The following is a 14,844-nucleotide window of genomic DNA, read 5'->3' on the forward strand; positions in this document are numbered from 1 at the left end:
CAAGATGGCACCAGCATTCCCTTTTTCTCACTATCTTTCAAAACGGAAATTTTAAAATCTCGTTTTTTTTTTGCCTTTTATGGAAATTAGTGAAGGCATCGCATCAAAGGTGCGCACCTCGCTGCCCACCTTGGTGTGCTCCGAGGTGCCCACCACGGTGCGCAACGCCGGTGCGAACCCGGGAGCGCCCCGATGTGTGCTCCAAGGTGCGGCGTGCACGAAGTCGGACCCCGGTTTGCCCCGGGTGCGCACCTCGCGTGCACCTTGGTGCGCACACCTTGGCTGGGTTGCGCGGCCTGGTGGGCACCATGGTGCGCACCAAGGAGCGCTCCGAAGTGTGCTCCAAGGTGCGGCGTGCACGAAGTCGGAGCCCGGTTTGCCCCGGGTACGCACCTCGCGTGCACCTTCGCCGGGGTGGGCACCTCGGCTGGGTTGCGCGCCCTGGTGCGCACCAAGGAGCGCTCCGAAGTGTGCTCCAAGGTGCGGCGTGCACGAAGTCGGAGCCCGGTTTGCCCCGGGTGCGCACCTTCGCCGCGGTGCGCACCATGGCGTGCACGAAGTCGGAGCCCGGTTTGCCCCGGGTGCGCACCTCGCGTGCACCTTCGGCGGGGTTGCGCGCCCTGGTGGGCACCATGGTGCGCACCAAGGAGCGCTCCGAAGTGTGCTCCAAGGTGCGGCGTGCACGAAGTCGGAGCCCGGTTTGCCCCGGGTGCGCACCTCGCGTGCACCTTCGGCGGGGTTGCGCGCCCTGGTGGGCACCATGGTGCGCACCAAGGAGCGCTCCGAAGTGTGCTCCAAGGTGCGGCGTGCACGAAGTCGGAGCCCGGTTTGCCCCGGGTGCGCACCTCGCGTGCACCTTCGCCGCGGTGGGCACCATGGCGTGCACGAAGTCGGAGCCCGGTTTGCCCCGGGTGCGCACCTCGCGTGCACCTTCGCCGGGGTGGGCACCTCGGCTGGGTTGCGCGCCCTGGTGCGCACCAAGGAGCGCTCCGAAGTGTGCTCCAAGGTGCGGCGTGCACGAAAGTCGGAGCCCGGTTTGCCCCGGGTGCGCACCTCGCGTGCACCTTCGCCAGGGTGGGCACCTCGGTGTGCTCCGAGGTGCGAACCCGAGAGCGCTCCGAGGTGCCCACGAAGTCGAAAGTCGGGTTAATTGCATTGTTTTCCCCGGGTGCGCTCCGAGGTGCGCAACATCGGCGCGCACCAAGGAGGGCTCCGAAGTGTGCTCCAAGGTGCGCACGATGGCGTGCACCTCTGGTGCGCACGATTCGGAGCTCGGTTTGACCGGGGTGCGCACACCTTGGCTGGGTTGCGCACCTTTTGTGCGCTCCAAGGTGCGCACGAAGTCGGAGCTCGGTTTGCCCCGGGTGCGCACCTTCGCCAGGGTGCGCACCTTGATGCGCACGCCTTGGCTGGGCTGCGCACCTTGGTGGGCGCCATGGTGCGCACCTTTCGTGCGCTCCAAGGTGCGCACGAAGTCGGAGCTCGGTTTGCCCCGGGTGCGCACCTTGGTGGGCGCCATGGTGCACTCCGAGGTGCCCAAGATTGGTGCGCACCAAGGAGCGCTCCGAAGTGCGCTCCAAGGTGCGCGCGAAGTCGAAAGTTGGGTTAATTGTCCGGTTTGCCTCGGGTGCGCACCTTGCGTGCACCTTCGCCAGGGTGGGCGCCTTGGTGCGCACACCTTGGCTGGGCTGCGCACACCTTGGCACCCGCGTTTCCTTCATTTTAAATTTTTTTTTTTTACAATCTCTCAAGTGGGAAATTCTATAATCTCAACTTTTTTTGCCTTTTCAGGAAACTTTTGAATGGAGCGCATCATTGGTGCGCTTCGAAGTGTGCTCCAAAGCTCTCTCCAGCTGCGTGCACCTGCCCCGGCCGCGCACCCGGCCCCGCCCAGCTTCGCTCACCTGTCCCGGGCGTCTGGTGCGGAACCTTAGAGTAAGAAACATCACCGTGCACCTTGGCCAACGTGCGCGACTCGACCGAGCGCGCACTGGCCGAGGTGCACACCGATTTCACCTGGGTGCGCGCGCAGCACCTCGGGCGCACCGGGGTGCGCGCACAACGCCCGGGTTGCACCGTGGCCTGTGTGCTCGGGGCGCCTCGGGTGCGCGCTCGGTGTCGCCCCCGCGCGCGCGGTAGTGCGGGCAGCGCACCCCGGCCCGGCCCGGCCCCGACGAGAACGCAAACGGGCAAAAGGTTTATTCAAATAGCATTGCGACGCCCGGCGAAAAACTAAAAAAGGGTGCAACACCGGGACTTCCCGGGAGGTCACCCATCCCAGTACTACTCCGGCCCAAGCGCGCTTAACTGCGGAGTTCTGATGGGATCCGGTGCACTAACGCTGGTATGATCGCACCCGTTATGAGCTTGTCGCAGTGTGTACTTAGCAAACCGCGACCCACGTGCGAATCCACCCCGGCCACCCACCCCCGTCGAGGTGCACACCCTCCCTCGCGAAGTGCGCCCCGTTCGCCAAGTGTGAGCCCTGCCCGGGTGCGCGCACCTTGCTAGGGCGTCGGGTGTGCACCCGGCCCGGCCTACGTGCGTGCACCTGGAGGGGGCGTCGTGTGCGTGCAGTGTCCCGTCTGCAACGCGGTGCCCACACACCACCTCGGGCGCAACGACCTGCGCTCACATGTGGGCCGAGTGCACCTTGGTGCATGTTCGGGGCGCCTCGGGTGGCACGCTCGATCTTGCCCCGGTGCACCAAGGCGCTCGGTTTGCCCCGGGTGCGCACTTGGTGCAAGGTGGGCACCCAAAATAGGGATCAAGCACCAAAACACAAGTTTCGGGATGCAAAATGGGACCCAAGGACCACAAATGCGTTCCAAGACCCATGATGGGTCCACGAGAACAAAAATGTGTTCCGAGACTTAATAAACAAATATTGGGTTTTAGGAGAAGAAACATGCTCTGATGCCCAAAACGAGAATCGACCCCGAAAAGGCCACAGGCCAAAAGTGGGATGCGAGACAAAAAAAAATGGGACCCGAGGACCAAAATTGGGTTCCCAGGTCGAAGACAGGGCAACCGGACAAGAAACGACCTCTAAGGCTCGAAATGAGTCCCGACGACTAAAACTTGACAAGAAGCACCCATCAGGCACCCAACTCGACACCCATGGGATGCCGACCCACCCGGGCTTCCACCTAGCACACCTTGGCACCACCCACCCTCGCACCCAACCTCGCACCCAACTTAGCACCTTTGAACCCACATTGGCACTCACCCTGACCCTGGCACCTTGGAACCCACATTGGCACTCACCTTGACCCTGGCACCCACCTTTGCACTCACCTTGGGACCCACCCTGGCTCCCACCTCGGCACCCACCCAGACACCCACCTTGGTTCCTTGGCACCCACCTTGGATCCTTGGCACCCACCCCGACACCCACCTTGGCACGCAACTTGGCTACTTGCCACCCACCTTGGCTCCTTGACGCCCACCCCGACAACCACCCCGTGACCTACCCTGGCTAGGGTTGGTGCACACCCACCCTGGTGCCCACCTTGGCACCCACCCTATGACCCACCTTGGCACGCACCTTAGTACCCACCCCGTTACCCACCCTAGGACCCACCCCGTGACCCACCTTGGCCAGGGTGGGTGCACCCACCCTGGTGCCCACCTTGGCACCCACCCATCCTAGCACCCAGCCTGTGACCGGGCTTGGAACCCAACCTTGCACCCGCACCCGTCTTGGCCAGTGTGGGTGCGCACCCATCCTGGCACCCACGTTGTGACACACCCTTTAACCCACGCACCCTAGCACCCACGTTGGCACCCACCTTGGAACCCAACCTAGCAACTTGGCACCCACCCCGTGACCCACCTTGGCATCCACCATAGCAGTCGCCGACTTGGCACCCACCTCGGCACCCACCTTGACACTTGTGGACCCACCTTGCCACTCACCCTAGCATCGACCCATCCTAGCACCCACCCTGGCACCTTTGCACCCTAGCACTCACCCATCCTAGCACCTAACCTGTGACCCACCTTGACACTCACCCTCGCACCCACCTTGGAACCCAACCTAGCACCCACCCACCCTGACACCAACCCTAGCACCTACCCACCCTTGCACCCACCCTGTGACCCATCTTGGCACCCACCCATCCTACCACTCAACCTATCACCCACCTTCTCACCCACCTTGGCATCCACCTTAGCACCCACCCACACTGGCACCTTGGCACCCACCTCGGGCAAGGTGGGTGCACACCCACCCTGGCACCCAATTTAGAACCCACCGAGCATGTTACCCACCTTGGCACCCACATTGCAGCCCACCCTAGTACCCACCCTATGACCCACATTGGCATCCACACCCTAGCACCCAGGCACCTCGACACCCGCCTTGACACCCACCCTAGCACTGAACCTGTGACCCACCTTGGAACTCACCCTAGAACCCACCCACCCTGTGAACCACCTTGGCATCCACCTTAGCACCCACCCACCTTGGCACCCACTCTAGCACTCACCCATCCTAACACCCAACTTGTTACCCACCTTGGCACCCGCCCTCGCGTCCACCTTGAAACCCACCCTAGCACCCACCCACGCAGGAGCCCACCTTGGCACCCAACCTAACACCCACGCATCCTGGCACCCAACTTGTGACCCACCTTGGAACCCACCCTAGTACCCACCTTTGAACCCACTATATCACCAACCCACCTTGGCACCCACCCTATGACCCTCTTTGGAATCCACCCTAGCACGCACCCACCCTGGCACCCACCATGGAGCGCACCCTAGCACCCACCCACCTCGGCACGCACCTCAACACCCACCTTGGTGTGCGCACTGCGCCAACCTCTCAAAGACCCTATGTGGTGCGCTCCAAAGTGTACACCTTTGGTGCGCTCCAAGGTGCGCACCTTTGGTGCACACCGAGGTGCACACCAAAGTGTGCACCGAGGTGAGCACCAAAGTGCACTCCAGGGTGCACACCAAGGCGTGCACCTTTGGTGCGGTCAATGCAAACGAATTCGGAAGTTGGGGTCGATGTCCTAATCGCTGCTGCAGACTACACGTATGAGAATCGGACAAATAGCTTTATATAGGGAGGTGTTGCGTTTGATGGGTCGACTCCCCTGGTTGTGTGCACTGCACCAACTTCAAAGACCCTGTCTTGTTTAAGAAGTCAAAAGTTGGGGTGGATGTCCTAATCATTGCTGCAGTCTACGCATGTATGAGAATCAGACAAATAGCTTATATAGGGGAGGTGTTGCATTCGGTGGGTTGACTCCCCTGGTTGTGCGCACTGCGCCAACCTCAAAGACCCCGCATAGCAGAAGAAGTCGGAAGTCGGATTTTGGTGAGCACCAAGGCGTGCACCTTTGGTGCGGTCAACGCAGACGAATTCAGAAGTTGGGGTGGATGTCCTAATCGTTGTTGCAGGCTACACATGTATGAGAATCAGACAAATAGCTTATATAGGGGAGGTGTTGGGTTTGATGGGTCAACTCCCTTGGTTGTGCGCATTACGCCAACCTCAAAGACCTTGTTTTCGTTAAGAAGTCAAAAGTTGGGGTCAATGTCCTAATGGCTCCTGCAGGCTACACATGTATGAGAATCGGACAAATAGCTTATATAGGGGAGGTGTTGGGTTTGATGGGTCGACTCCCCTGGTTGTGCGCATTACGTCAACCTCAAAGACCTTGTTTTCGTTAAGAAGTCAAAAGTTGGGGTCGATGTCCTAATTGCTCCTGTAGACTACACATGTATGAGAATCAGACAAATAGCTTATATAGGGGAGGTGTTGGGTTTGATGGGTTGACTCCCCTAGTTGTTCGCATTACACCAACCTCAAAGACCTTGTTTTCGTTTAGAAGCCGAAAGTTGGGGTCGATGTCCTAATTGCTCCTGCAGGCTACGCATGTATGAGAATCAGACAAATAGCTTATATAGGGGAGGTGTTGGGTTTGATGGGTCGACTCCCCTGGTTGTGCGCATTGCGCCAACCTCAAAGACCCTGCATTGCGGATGAAGTCGAAAGTCAGAGTTTGGTGTGCTACAAGGTGTGGTCGAAGGTGCTCACCTAGGTGTGCACCTTTGGAGCACAGGAAAAGTGCCCTCCAAAAGTGCGCACCTTTGGAGTGCACAAAAGTGCCCTCCAAAAGTGCGCACCTTTGGAGCGCAGAAAAGTGCCCTCCAAAAAGTGCCCTCCAAAAGTGCGCACCTTTGGAGCGCAGAAAAGTGCCCTCCAAAAAGTGCCCTCCAAAAGTGCGCACCTTTGGAGCGCAGAAAAGTGCCCTCCAAAAAGTGCCCTCCAAAAGTGCGCACCTTTGGAGCGCAGAAAAGTGCCCTCCAAAAAGTGCCCTCCAAAAGTGCGCACCTTTGGAGCGCAGAAAAGTGCCCTCCAAAAAGTGCCCTCCAAAAGTGCGCACCTTTGGAGCGCAGAAAAGTGCCCTCCAAAAAGTGCCCTCCAAAAGTGCGCACCTTTGGAGCGCAGAAAAGTGCCCTCCAAAAAGTGCCCTCCAAAAGTGCGCACCTTTGGAGCGCAGAAAAGTGCCCTCCAAAAAGTGCCCTCCAAAAGTGCGCACCTTTGGAGCGCAGAAAAGTGCCCTCCAAAAAGTGCCCTCCAAAAGTGCGCACCTTTGGAGCGCAGAAAAGTGCCCTCCAAAAAGTGCCCTCCAAAAGTGCGCACCTTTGGAGCGCAGAAAAGTGCCCTCCAAAAAGTGCCCTCCAAAAGTGCGCACCTTTGGAGCGCAGAAAAGTGCCCTCCAAAAGTGCGCACCTTTGGAGCGCACAAAAGTGCCCTCCAAAAGTGCGCACTTTTGGTGCGCACCAAGGCGCTGGTTCGGTCGTTGCAGGCGAGTTCGGAAGTTGGGGTCGATGTCCTGAGCGGAGGTGCAAACTACACAGGTGTCGGAATCGGACAAATAGCTTATATAGGGGAGGTGTATGCTTCGATGGGTCGACTCCCCAGGTTGAGCGCACCGCGCCAACCTCAAAGACCCTACGGTATGGATGAAGTCGGAAGTTGGGTCCGATGACCGATTCGATTAGTAGGTATGCTCATGAGGTCGGAATTTGGGTCCGATGACCTGCCATGTGCAGGAAGGCGAATGTTGACACTGTGCGTTGCAAGGTGCACACCAAGGCGCTGGTGCGGTCTTTTTAGTCGAGTTCGGAAGTTGGGGTCGATGTCCTGATCGGAGGTGCAAGCTACACAGGTGTGGGAATCGGACAAATAGCTTATATAGGGGAGGTGTATGCTTCGTTGGGTCGACTCCCCGGGTTGAGCGCACCGCGCCAACCTCAAAGACCCTACGGTATGGATGAAGTCGGAAGTTGGGTCCGATGACCGATTCGATATGTAGGCATACTCGCGAGGTCGGAATTTGGGTCCGATGACCTGCCACGTGCAGGAAGGCGAATGTTGGCACTGTGCGTTGCAAGGTGCGCACCAAGGCGCTGGTTCGGTCGTTGGAGGCGAGTTCGGAAGTTGGGGTCGATGTCTTGATCGGAGGTGCAAACTACACAGGTGTGGGAATCGGACAAATAGCTTATATAGGGGAGGTGTATGCTTCGTTGGGTCGACTCCCCGGGTTGAGCGCACCGCGCCAACCTCAAAGACCCTACGGTATGGATGAAGTCGGAAGTTGGGTCCGATGACCGATTCGATATGTAGGCATACTCGCGAGGTCGGAATTTGGGTCCGATGACCTGCCATGTGCAGGAAGGCGAATGTTGGGACTGTGCGTCGCAAGGTGCGCACCAAGGCGCTGGTGCCGTCGTTGCAGTCGAGTTCGGAAGTTGGGGTCGATGTCCTGGTCAGAGGTGCAAACTACACAGGTGTGGGAATCGGACAAATAGCTTATATAGGGGAGGTGTATGCTTCGATGGGTCGACTCCCTGGGTTGAGCGCACCGCGCCAACCTCAAAGACCCTACAGTATGGATGAAGTCGGAAGTTGGGTCCGATGACCGATTCGATACGTAGGCATATTGGCGAGGTCTGAATTTGTGTCCGATGACCTGCCATGCGCAGGAAGGCGGAATTTGGGTCCGATGACCGAGTTGATGGCGTGCCATGCGCAGAAAGGCGGAATTTGGGTCCGATGACCGAGTTGATGTTGATGGCCCGCCATGCACAGGAAGGCGGAATTTGGGTCCGATGACCGATTTGAAGGCGTGCCATACGCAAAAAGGCGGAGTTTGGGTCCGATGACCGAGTTGATATTGATGGCCCGCCATGCGCAGGAAGGCGGAATTTGGGTCCGATGACCTGACATACGCATGGAGTCCGACTCGGGGGCCGATGTTCGATTCGATGACTTGCATTGTGGGTAAAGTCGGAAGTTGTGGTCTTTGACCCGATTCGATGACCAGACTTCGGCTGCTTGAGAATCGGACAAATAACTTATATAGGGGAGGTAGTGTTCTCGAGCATCCTCCCCCCGTGCCCGTTTATGTCGATTGATGCTGGTGCTCGACTGGTTGGAGCGCTCGGATGCAAAAATCTTGCACCAGGATTTATCGATTGTGATGGACACGGCAAGTCTCCTGATTGCTATGCAGGAGCTCATCGTGAATCTCTATGCGGCCTTGGTATGGACTCGACCTGCGGAATGGTTCGGCAATGGTAGTCGCTCCAACACGTCCTTGCAATGGCCACAGAGGTGATTCGACTAGAGCTCCAGTCTAGCTTTTGGGTTGCTTGGCGGACTGGTATAGCCGCGATCGAGTTCCGGCCATGAACGTTTTAGATAGCTCTTGGGCTTTCTGGGACGGAAGTCGGAAGTTTGGGCTGTTGTCCGATTTGATGACCATTCTTCGGATGTGTGAGAATCGGACAAATAACTTATATAGGGGACTGTGTTGTCTCACGCAGCCCCCTCCGTGCCCCTCTATCTCGACCGATGTTGGTGCTTGAAAGGGTTGGGATCGCTCGGATTTATAAACGTGCACCACCATTTGTCGAGTGTGAGGGACGCGGCAGGTCTCCTAAATGCTATGCGGGCGCTCTCTGAGAATCTCTATCCGGCCTCGACACAGACTAGTCTTGCTGAATGGTTTGGCACTGGTAGTCGATCCAACACGTCGTTGTTGTGGCCGCCTAGGCGATTCGATTCGAGCCCCCGTCTAGCTTTTGGGTTGCTTGGCGGATTTTGCCCTATCCGCAAGTGAGCTCGGTCCCTAAACGTTCGAGAAACCCGATTGCTATGCGCCGACTCTCTTTCTTGCGAGCCTCCATCTAGCTTTTGGGTCTCTACGGAACGGAAGTCGGAATCTGGGACCGTTGTTTGATTCGACGAGGCAGACTACGGTTGTGCGAGAATCGGACAAATAACTTATATAGGGGAGGTGTTGACTGGAGCATTCTCCCCCGTGCCCCTCTAACTCGACCAATGCTGGCGCTCGAACGGTGGTAGCGCTCGGATTTTCAGTTGAGCGCCAGCATTGGTCGATTTAGAGGGGCATGCGAGATTCCCGAATGCTATGCGAGGGCTCTAACGGAAATGTCTATTGGTTTCGGTATGGATGCAATTGCGAGTGGTTCGGCAAAGGTAGTCGTTCCGATGCGTCCATGTCGTGGCCAAATCGATAATTCGATTTGAGCCCTCGTATAGCATTTGGGTCTCTCGATGTGATTCCGCATTCCAGTCCCTTTGGGCACTGCTTGAGCCGCATCCCAGGGGGTTCCCTTCCCAATAATCTGCCTCGCAACCCGATTGCTATGCGGTGAGGCTCCTCGGCCGCCTCGGAACTATCTGTGTATCAGACGCATCGCGGGATAAGGGGTTGGCAACGGTAGTCGCCCCAAGCGCGTCCGATGCTTGGACCATTCCGAGGCGGCCCTGAAGCCTCTTCCGTCTAGCCGTTGGGTCCTTCTCGCCGCATCCCTCGCCTCGCACCCCGATTGCTATGCGGTGAGGCTCCTCGGCCGCCTCGGAACTATCTGTGTATCGGACGCGTCGCGGGATAAGGGGTTGTCACTGGTAGTCGCCCCAAGCGCGTCCGATGCTTGGACCATTCCGAGGCGGCCCTGAAGCCTCTTCCGTCTAGCCGTTGGGTCCTTCTCGCCGCATCCCTCGCCTCGCACCCCGATTGCTATGCGGTGAGGCTCCTCGGCCGCCTCGGAACTATCTGTGTATCGGACGCGTCGCGGGATAAGGGGTTGTCATTGGTAGTCGCCCCAAGCGCGTCCGATGCTTGGACCATTCCGAGGCGGCCCTGAAGCCTCTTCCGTCTAGCCGTTGGGTCCTTCTCGCCGCATCCCTCGCCTCGCACCCCGATTGCTATGCGGTGAGGCTCCTCGGCCGCCTCGGAACTATCTGTGTATCGGACGCGTCGCGGGATAAGGGGTTGTCACTGGTAGTCGCCCCAAGCGCGTCCGATGCTTGGACCATTCCGAGGCGGCCCTGAAGCCTCTTCCGTCTAGCCGTTGGGTCCTTCTCGCCGCATCCCTCGCCTCGCACCCCGATTGCTATGCGGTGAGGCTCCTCGGCCGCCTCGGAACTATCTGTGTATCGGACGCGTCGCGGGATAAGGGGTTGTCACTGGTAGTCGCCCCAAGCGCGTTCGATGCTTGGACCATTCCGAGGCGGCCCTGAAGCCTCTTCCGTCTAGCCGTTGGGTCCTTCTCGCCGCATCCCTCGCCTCGCACCCCGATTGCTATGCGGTGAGGCTCCTCGGCCGCCTTGGAACTATCTGTGTATCGGACGCGTCGCGGGATAAGGGGTTGTCACTGGTAGTCGCCCCAAGCGCGTCCGATGCTTGGACCATTCCGAGGCGGACCCGAAGCCTCTTCCGTCTAGCCGTTGGGTCCTTCTCGCCGCATCCTTCGCCTCGCACCCCGATTGCTATGCGGTGAGGCTCCTCGGCCGCCTCGGAACTATCTGTGTATCGGACGCGTCGCGGGATAAGGGGTTGTCACTGGTAGTCGCCCCAAGCGCGTCCGATGCTTGGACCATTCCGAGGCGGACCCGAAGCCTCTTCCGTCTAGCCGTTGGGTCCTTCTCGCCGCATCCCTCGCCTCGCACCCCGATTGCTATGCGGTGAGGCTCCTCGGCCGCCTTGGAACTATCTGTGTATCGGACGCGTCGCGGGATAAGGGGTTGTCACTGGTAGTCGCCCCAAGCGCGTCCGATGCTTGGACCATTCCGAGGCGGACCCGAAGCCTCTTCCGTCTAGCCGTTGGGTCCTTCTCGCCGCATCCCTCGCCTCGCACCCCGATTGCTATGCGGTGAGGCTCCTCGGCCGCCTTGGAACTATCTGTGTATCGGACGCGTCGCGGGATAAGGGGTTGTCACTGGTAGTCGCCCCAAGCGCGTCCGATGCTTGGACCATTCCGAGGCGGACCCGAAGCCTCTTCCGTCTAGCCGTTGGGTCCTTCTCGCCGCATCCCTCGCCTCGCACCCCGATTGCTATGCGGTGAGGCTCCTCGGCCGCCTTGGAACTATCTGTGTATCGGACGCGTCGCGGGATAAGGGGTTGTCACTGGTAGTCGCCCCAAGCGCGTCCGATGCTTGGACCATTCCGAGGCGGCCCCGAAGCCTCTTCCGTGTAGCCGTTGGGTCGTTCTCGCCGCATCCCTCGCCTCGCACCCCGATTGCTATGCGGTGAGGCTCCTCGGCCGCCTTGGAACTATCTGTGTATCGGACGCGTCGTGGGATAAGGGGTTGTCACTGGTAGTCGCCCCAAGCGCGTCCGATGCTTGGACCATTCCGAGGCGGCCCCGAAGCCTCTTCCGTGTAGCCGTTGGGTCCTTCTCGCCGCATCCCTCGCCTCGCACCCCGATTGCTATGCGGTGAGGCTCCTCGGCCGCCTTGGAACTATCTGTGTATCGGACGCGTCGCGGGATAAGGGGTTGTCACTGGTAGTCGCCCCAAGCGCGTCCGATGCTTGGACCATTCCGAGGCGGACCTGAAGCCTCTTCCCTCTAGCCGTTGGGGCTTTCTCGCCGCATCCCTCGCCTCGCACCCTGATTGCTATGCTGTGAGGCTCCTCGGCCGCCTTGGAACTATCTGTGTATCGGACGCATCGCGGGATAAGGGGTTGGCAGTGGTAGTCGCCCCAAGCGCATCCGATGCTTGGACCATTCCGAGGCGGCCCTGCAGCCTCTTCCGTCTAGCCGTTGGGGCCATCTCGCCGCATCCCCCACCTCGCACCACGATTGCTATGCGGTGAGGCTCCTTGGCCGCCTCGGAACTATCTGTGTATCGGACGCATCGCGGGATAAGGGGTTGTCACTGGTAGTCGCCCCAAGCGCGTCCGATGCTTGGACTATTCCGAGGCGGCCCTGCAGCCTCTTCCGTCTAGCCGTTGGGGCCATCTCGCTGCATCCCCCACCTCCTCGGCCGCCTCGGAACTATCTGTGTATCGGACGCATCGCGGGATAAGGGGTTGGCAGTGGTAGTCGCCCCAAGCGCGTCCGATGCTTGGACTATTCCGAGGCAGCCCTGCAGCCTCTTCCGTCTAGCCTTTGGGGCCATCTCGCCGCATCCCTCGCCTCGCACCCCGATTGCTATGCGGTGAGGCTCCTCGGCCGCCTGGGAACTATCTTCGTATCGGACGCATCGCGGGATAAGGGGTTGTCACTGGTAGTCGCCCCAAGCGCGTCCGATGCTTGGACTATTCCGAGGCGGCCCTGTGGCCTCTTCCGTCTAGCCGTTGGGGCCATCTCGCCGCATCCCCCACCTCGCACCCCGATTGCTATGCGGTGAGGCTCTTCGGCCGCCTTGGAACTATCTTCGTATCGGACGCATCGCGGGATAAGGGGTTGTCACTGGTAGTGGCCCCAAGCGCGTCCGATGCTTGGACTATTCCGAGGCGGCCCTGCAGCCTCTTCCGTCTAGCCGTTGGGGCCATCTCGCCGCATCCCCCACCTCGCACCCCGATTGCTATGCGGTGAGGCTCCTCGGCCGCCTTGGAACTATCTTCGTATCGGACGCATCGCGGGATAAGGGGTTGTCACTGGTAGTCGCCCCAAGCGCGTCCGATGCTTGGACTATTCCGACGCGGCCCTGTGGCCTCTTCCGTCTAGCCGTTGGGGCCATCTCGCCGCATCCCCCACCTCGCACCCCGATTGCTATGCGGTGAGGCTCCTCGGCCGCCTTGGAACCATCTTCGTATCGGACGCATCGCGGGATAGGGGGCTGTCACTGGTAGTCGCCCCAAGCGTGTCCGATGCTTGGACCATTCCTAGGCGGCCCTGAAGCCTCTTCCGTCTAGCCGTTGGGGCCTTCCCGCCCCATCCCTCGCCTCGCACCCCCGATTGCTATGCGGTGAGGCTCCTCGGCCGCCTTGGAACCATCTGTGTATCGGACGCATCGCGGGATAAGGGGTTGGCACTGGCAGTCGCCCCAAGCGCGTCCGATGCTTGGACCATTCCGAGGTGGCCCTGAAGCCTCTTCCGTCTAGCCGTTGGGGCCTTCCCGCCCCATCCCTCGCCTCGCACCCCGATTGATATGCGGTGAGGCTCCTCGGCCGCCTTGGAACTATCTGTGTATCGGACGCATCGCGGGATAAGGGGTTGGCACTGGTAGTCGTCCCAATCGCATCCGATGCTTGGACCATTCCGAGGCGGCCCTGCAGCCTCTTCCGTTTAGCCGTCGGGGCCTTCCCGCCGCATCCCTCGCCTCGCATCCCGATTCCTATGCGGTGAGTCTTCTCGGCCGCCGCGGAACTATACCTGTTATTGCTACTGCATCCTTCGGCTGGTAACCTCCTCTGCCGCCTTGGAACGTTCTCTTTGTCGGACGCGTCGCGGGATAAGGGGTTGGCACTGGTAGTCGCCCCAAGCGCGCCCGATGCATAGACCGCTCCGAGTCGACCTTGCTTTCAGCCTCTCACATGCATAGACCTCTCTGAGTCGACCCTGCAGCCTCTCACGTTTAGCCTTTGGAATCTCGCCTCACAACATGATTGCTATCCTTGATGCATCCCTTGCCTCGAGCCCTGATTGCTTTCTTGGCTGCATCCCTCCTCTCCTCACAGCCCGGTTGTCATCACTGCTTCATCCGTCGCTTCATGCATTCTGGCTGCTGGGCCCTTCCCACCGCACACCTCGATTGCTATCTCTTCTGCATCACACACCCCGATTGCTATCTCTGCTACATCCCTCGGCTCTCACTTCTGCATCCTTCGCCTCACACCTCGATTGCTATCAATGCTGCATCCGTAACCTCACACCCCGATTGCTATGCGGGGAGGCTCCTTGGCCGCCTTGGAAATTTCTGTGTGTCGGACGCACCGCGGGATAAGGGGTTGGCACTGGTAGTCGCCCCAAGTGCGCCCGATTCTTAGACCGCTTCGAGGTGACCTCGTAGCCTCTTTCGTCCAGGCTTCCTGCCTTCAACGCCCTTTTTACACCTCGATTGCTATGCGCGGGCTCGTTGGCGTCTATCACCTCTCTGCGAAGAGTGGCACGATGATTGTTGGGGTAAATCGTAGCAGTCCGATCTCTGGCCTTGGGCCATTGTGAGGGCTGATCGATTTCCTGTGCGCATCTCGTGTTCGCCCAGTAACAGACTCGACGACTTGTAATCGGTCTTGTTCCCGATTGTTCCTGGAGGTAGTCTTCGGAACTCTTGGATTTGACCTGTCACTCGAACTGTCCTCTTCCGAGGATGCTTGTGTGTGTGTGCTTGTGCCATTTCCTTGGCGGTATTAACGAGATATTAAAGAGCGGAGTGAGCGCCTCGCCCAGCTATGTTTGGGGCTCTCACTCCCTTACCCGGTGTGCGACCGCTTTGCACGTAGGTTGCGGAGCATCGCGACTCTTTCGATGTTTGGCGGTTGTCTTCCGGTGATGCGTTGGTCCCGAAGTGCACGTTACTAGCATTTCTGCCATTGTTCTCGATCTTTGGCACGTTCCTTCGTT

The 14,844-nt window shown here is 59.4% G+C and overlaps 1 non-coding gene across 1 annotated transcript; it reads right to left on the reverse strand.

The window, feature by feature from the left end:
* Positions 1-2,239: 2,239 nt before the first annotated feature.
* LOC131870394 (5S ribosomal RNA) lies at positions 2,240-2,358 on the reverse strand. Its single transcript, XR_009368705.1, has one exon. It is a non-coding gene; the product is annotated as a 5S ribosomal RNA (ribosomal RNA).
* Between the last annotated feature and the right edge of the window lie 12,486 nt (positions 2,359-14,844).

Source organism: Cryptomeria japonica, unplaced genomic scaffold, assembly GCF_030272615.1.
Source record: "Cryptomeria japonica unplaced genomic scaffold, Sugi_1.0 HiC_scaffold_325, whole genome shotgun sequence".
In the NCBI taxonomy this organism is placed as follows: domain Eukaryota; kingdom Viridiplantae; phylum Streptophyta; class Pinopsida; order Cupressales; family Cupressaceae; genus Cryptomeria; species Cryptomeria japonica.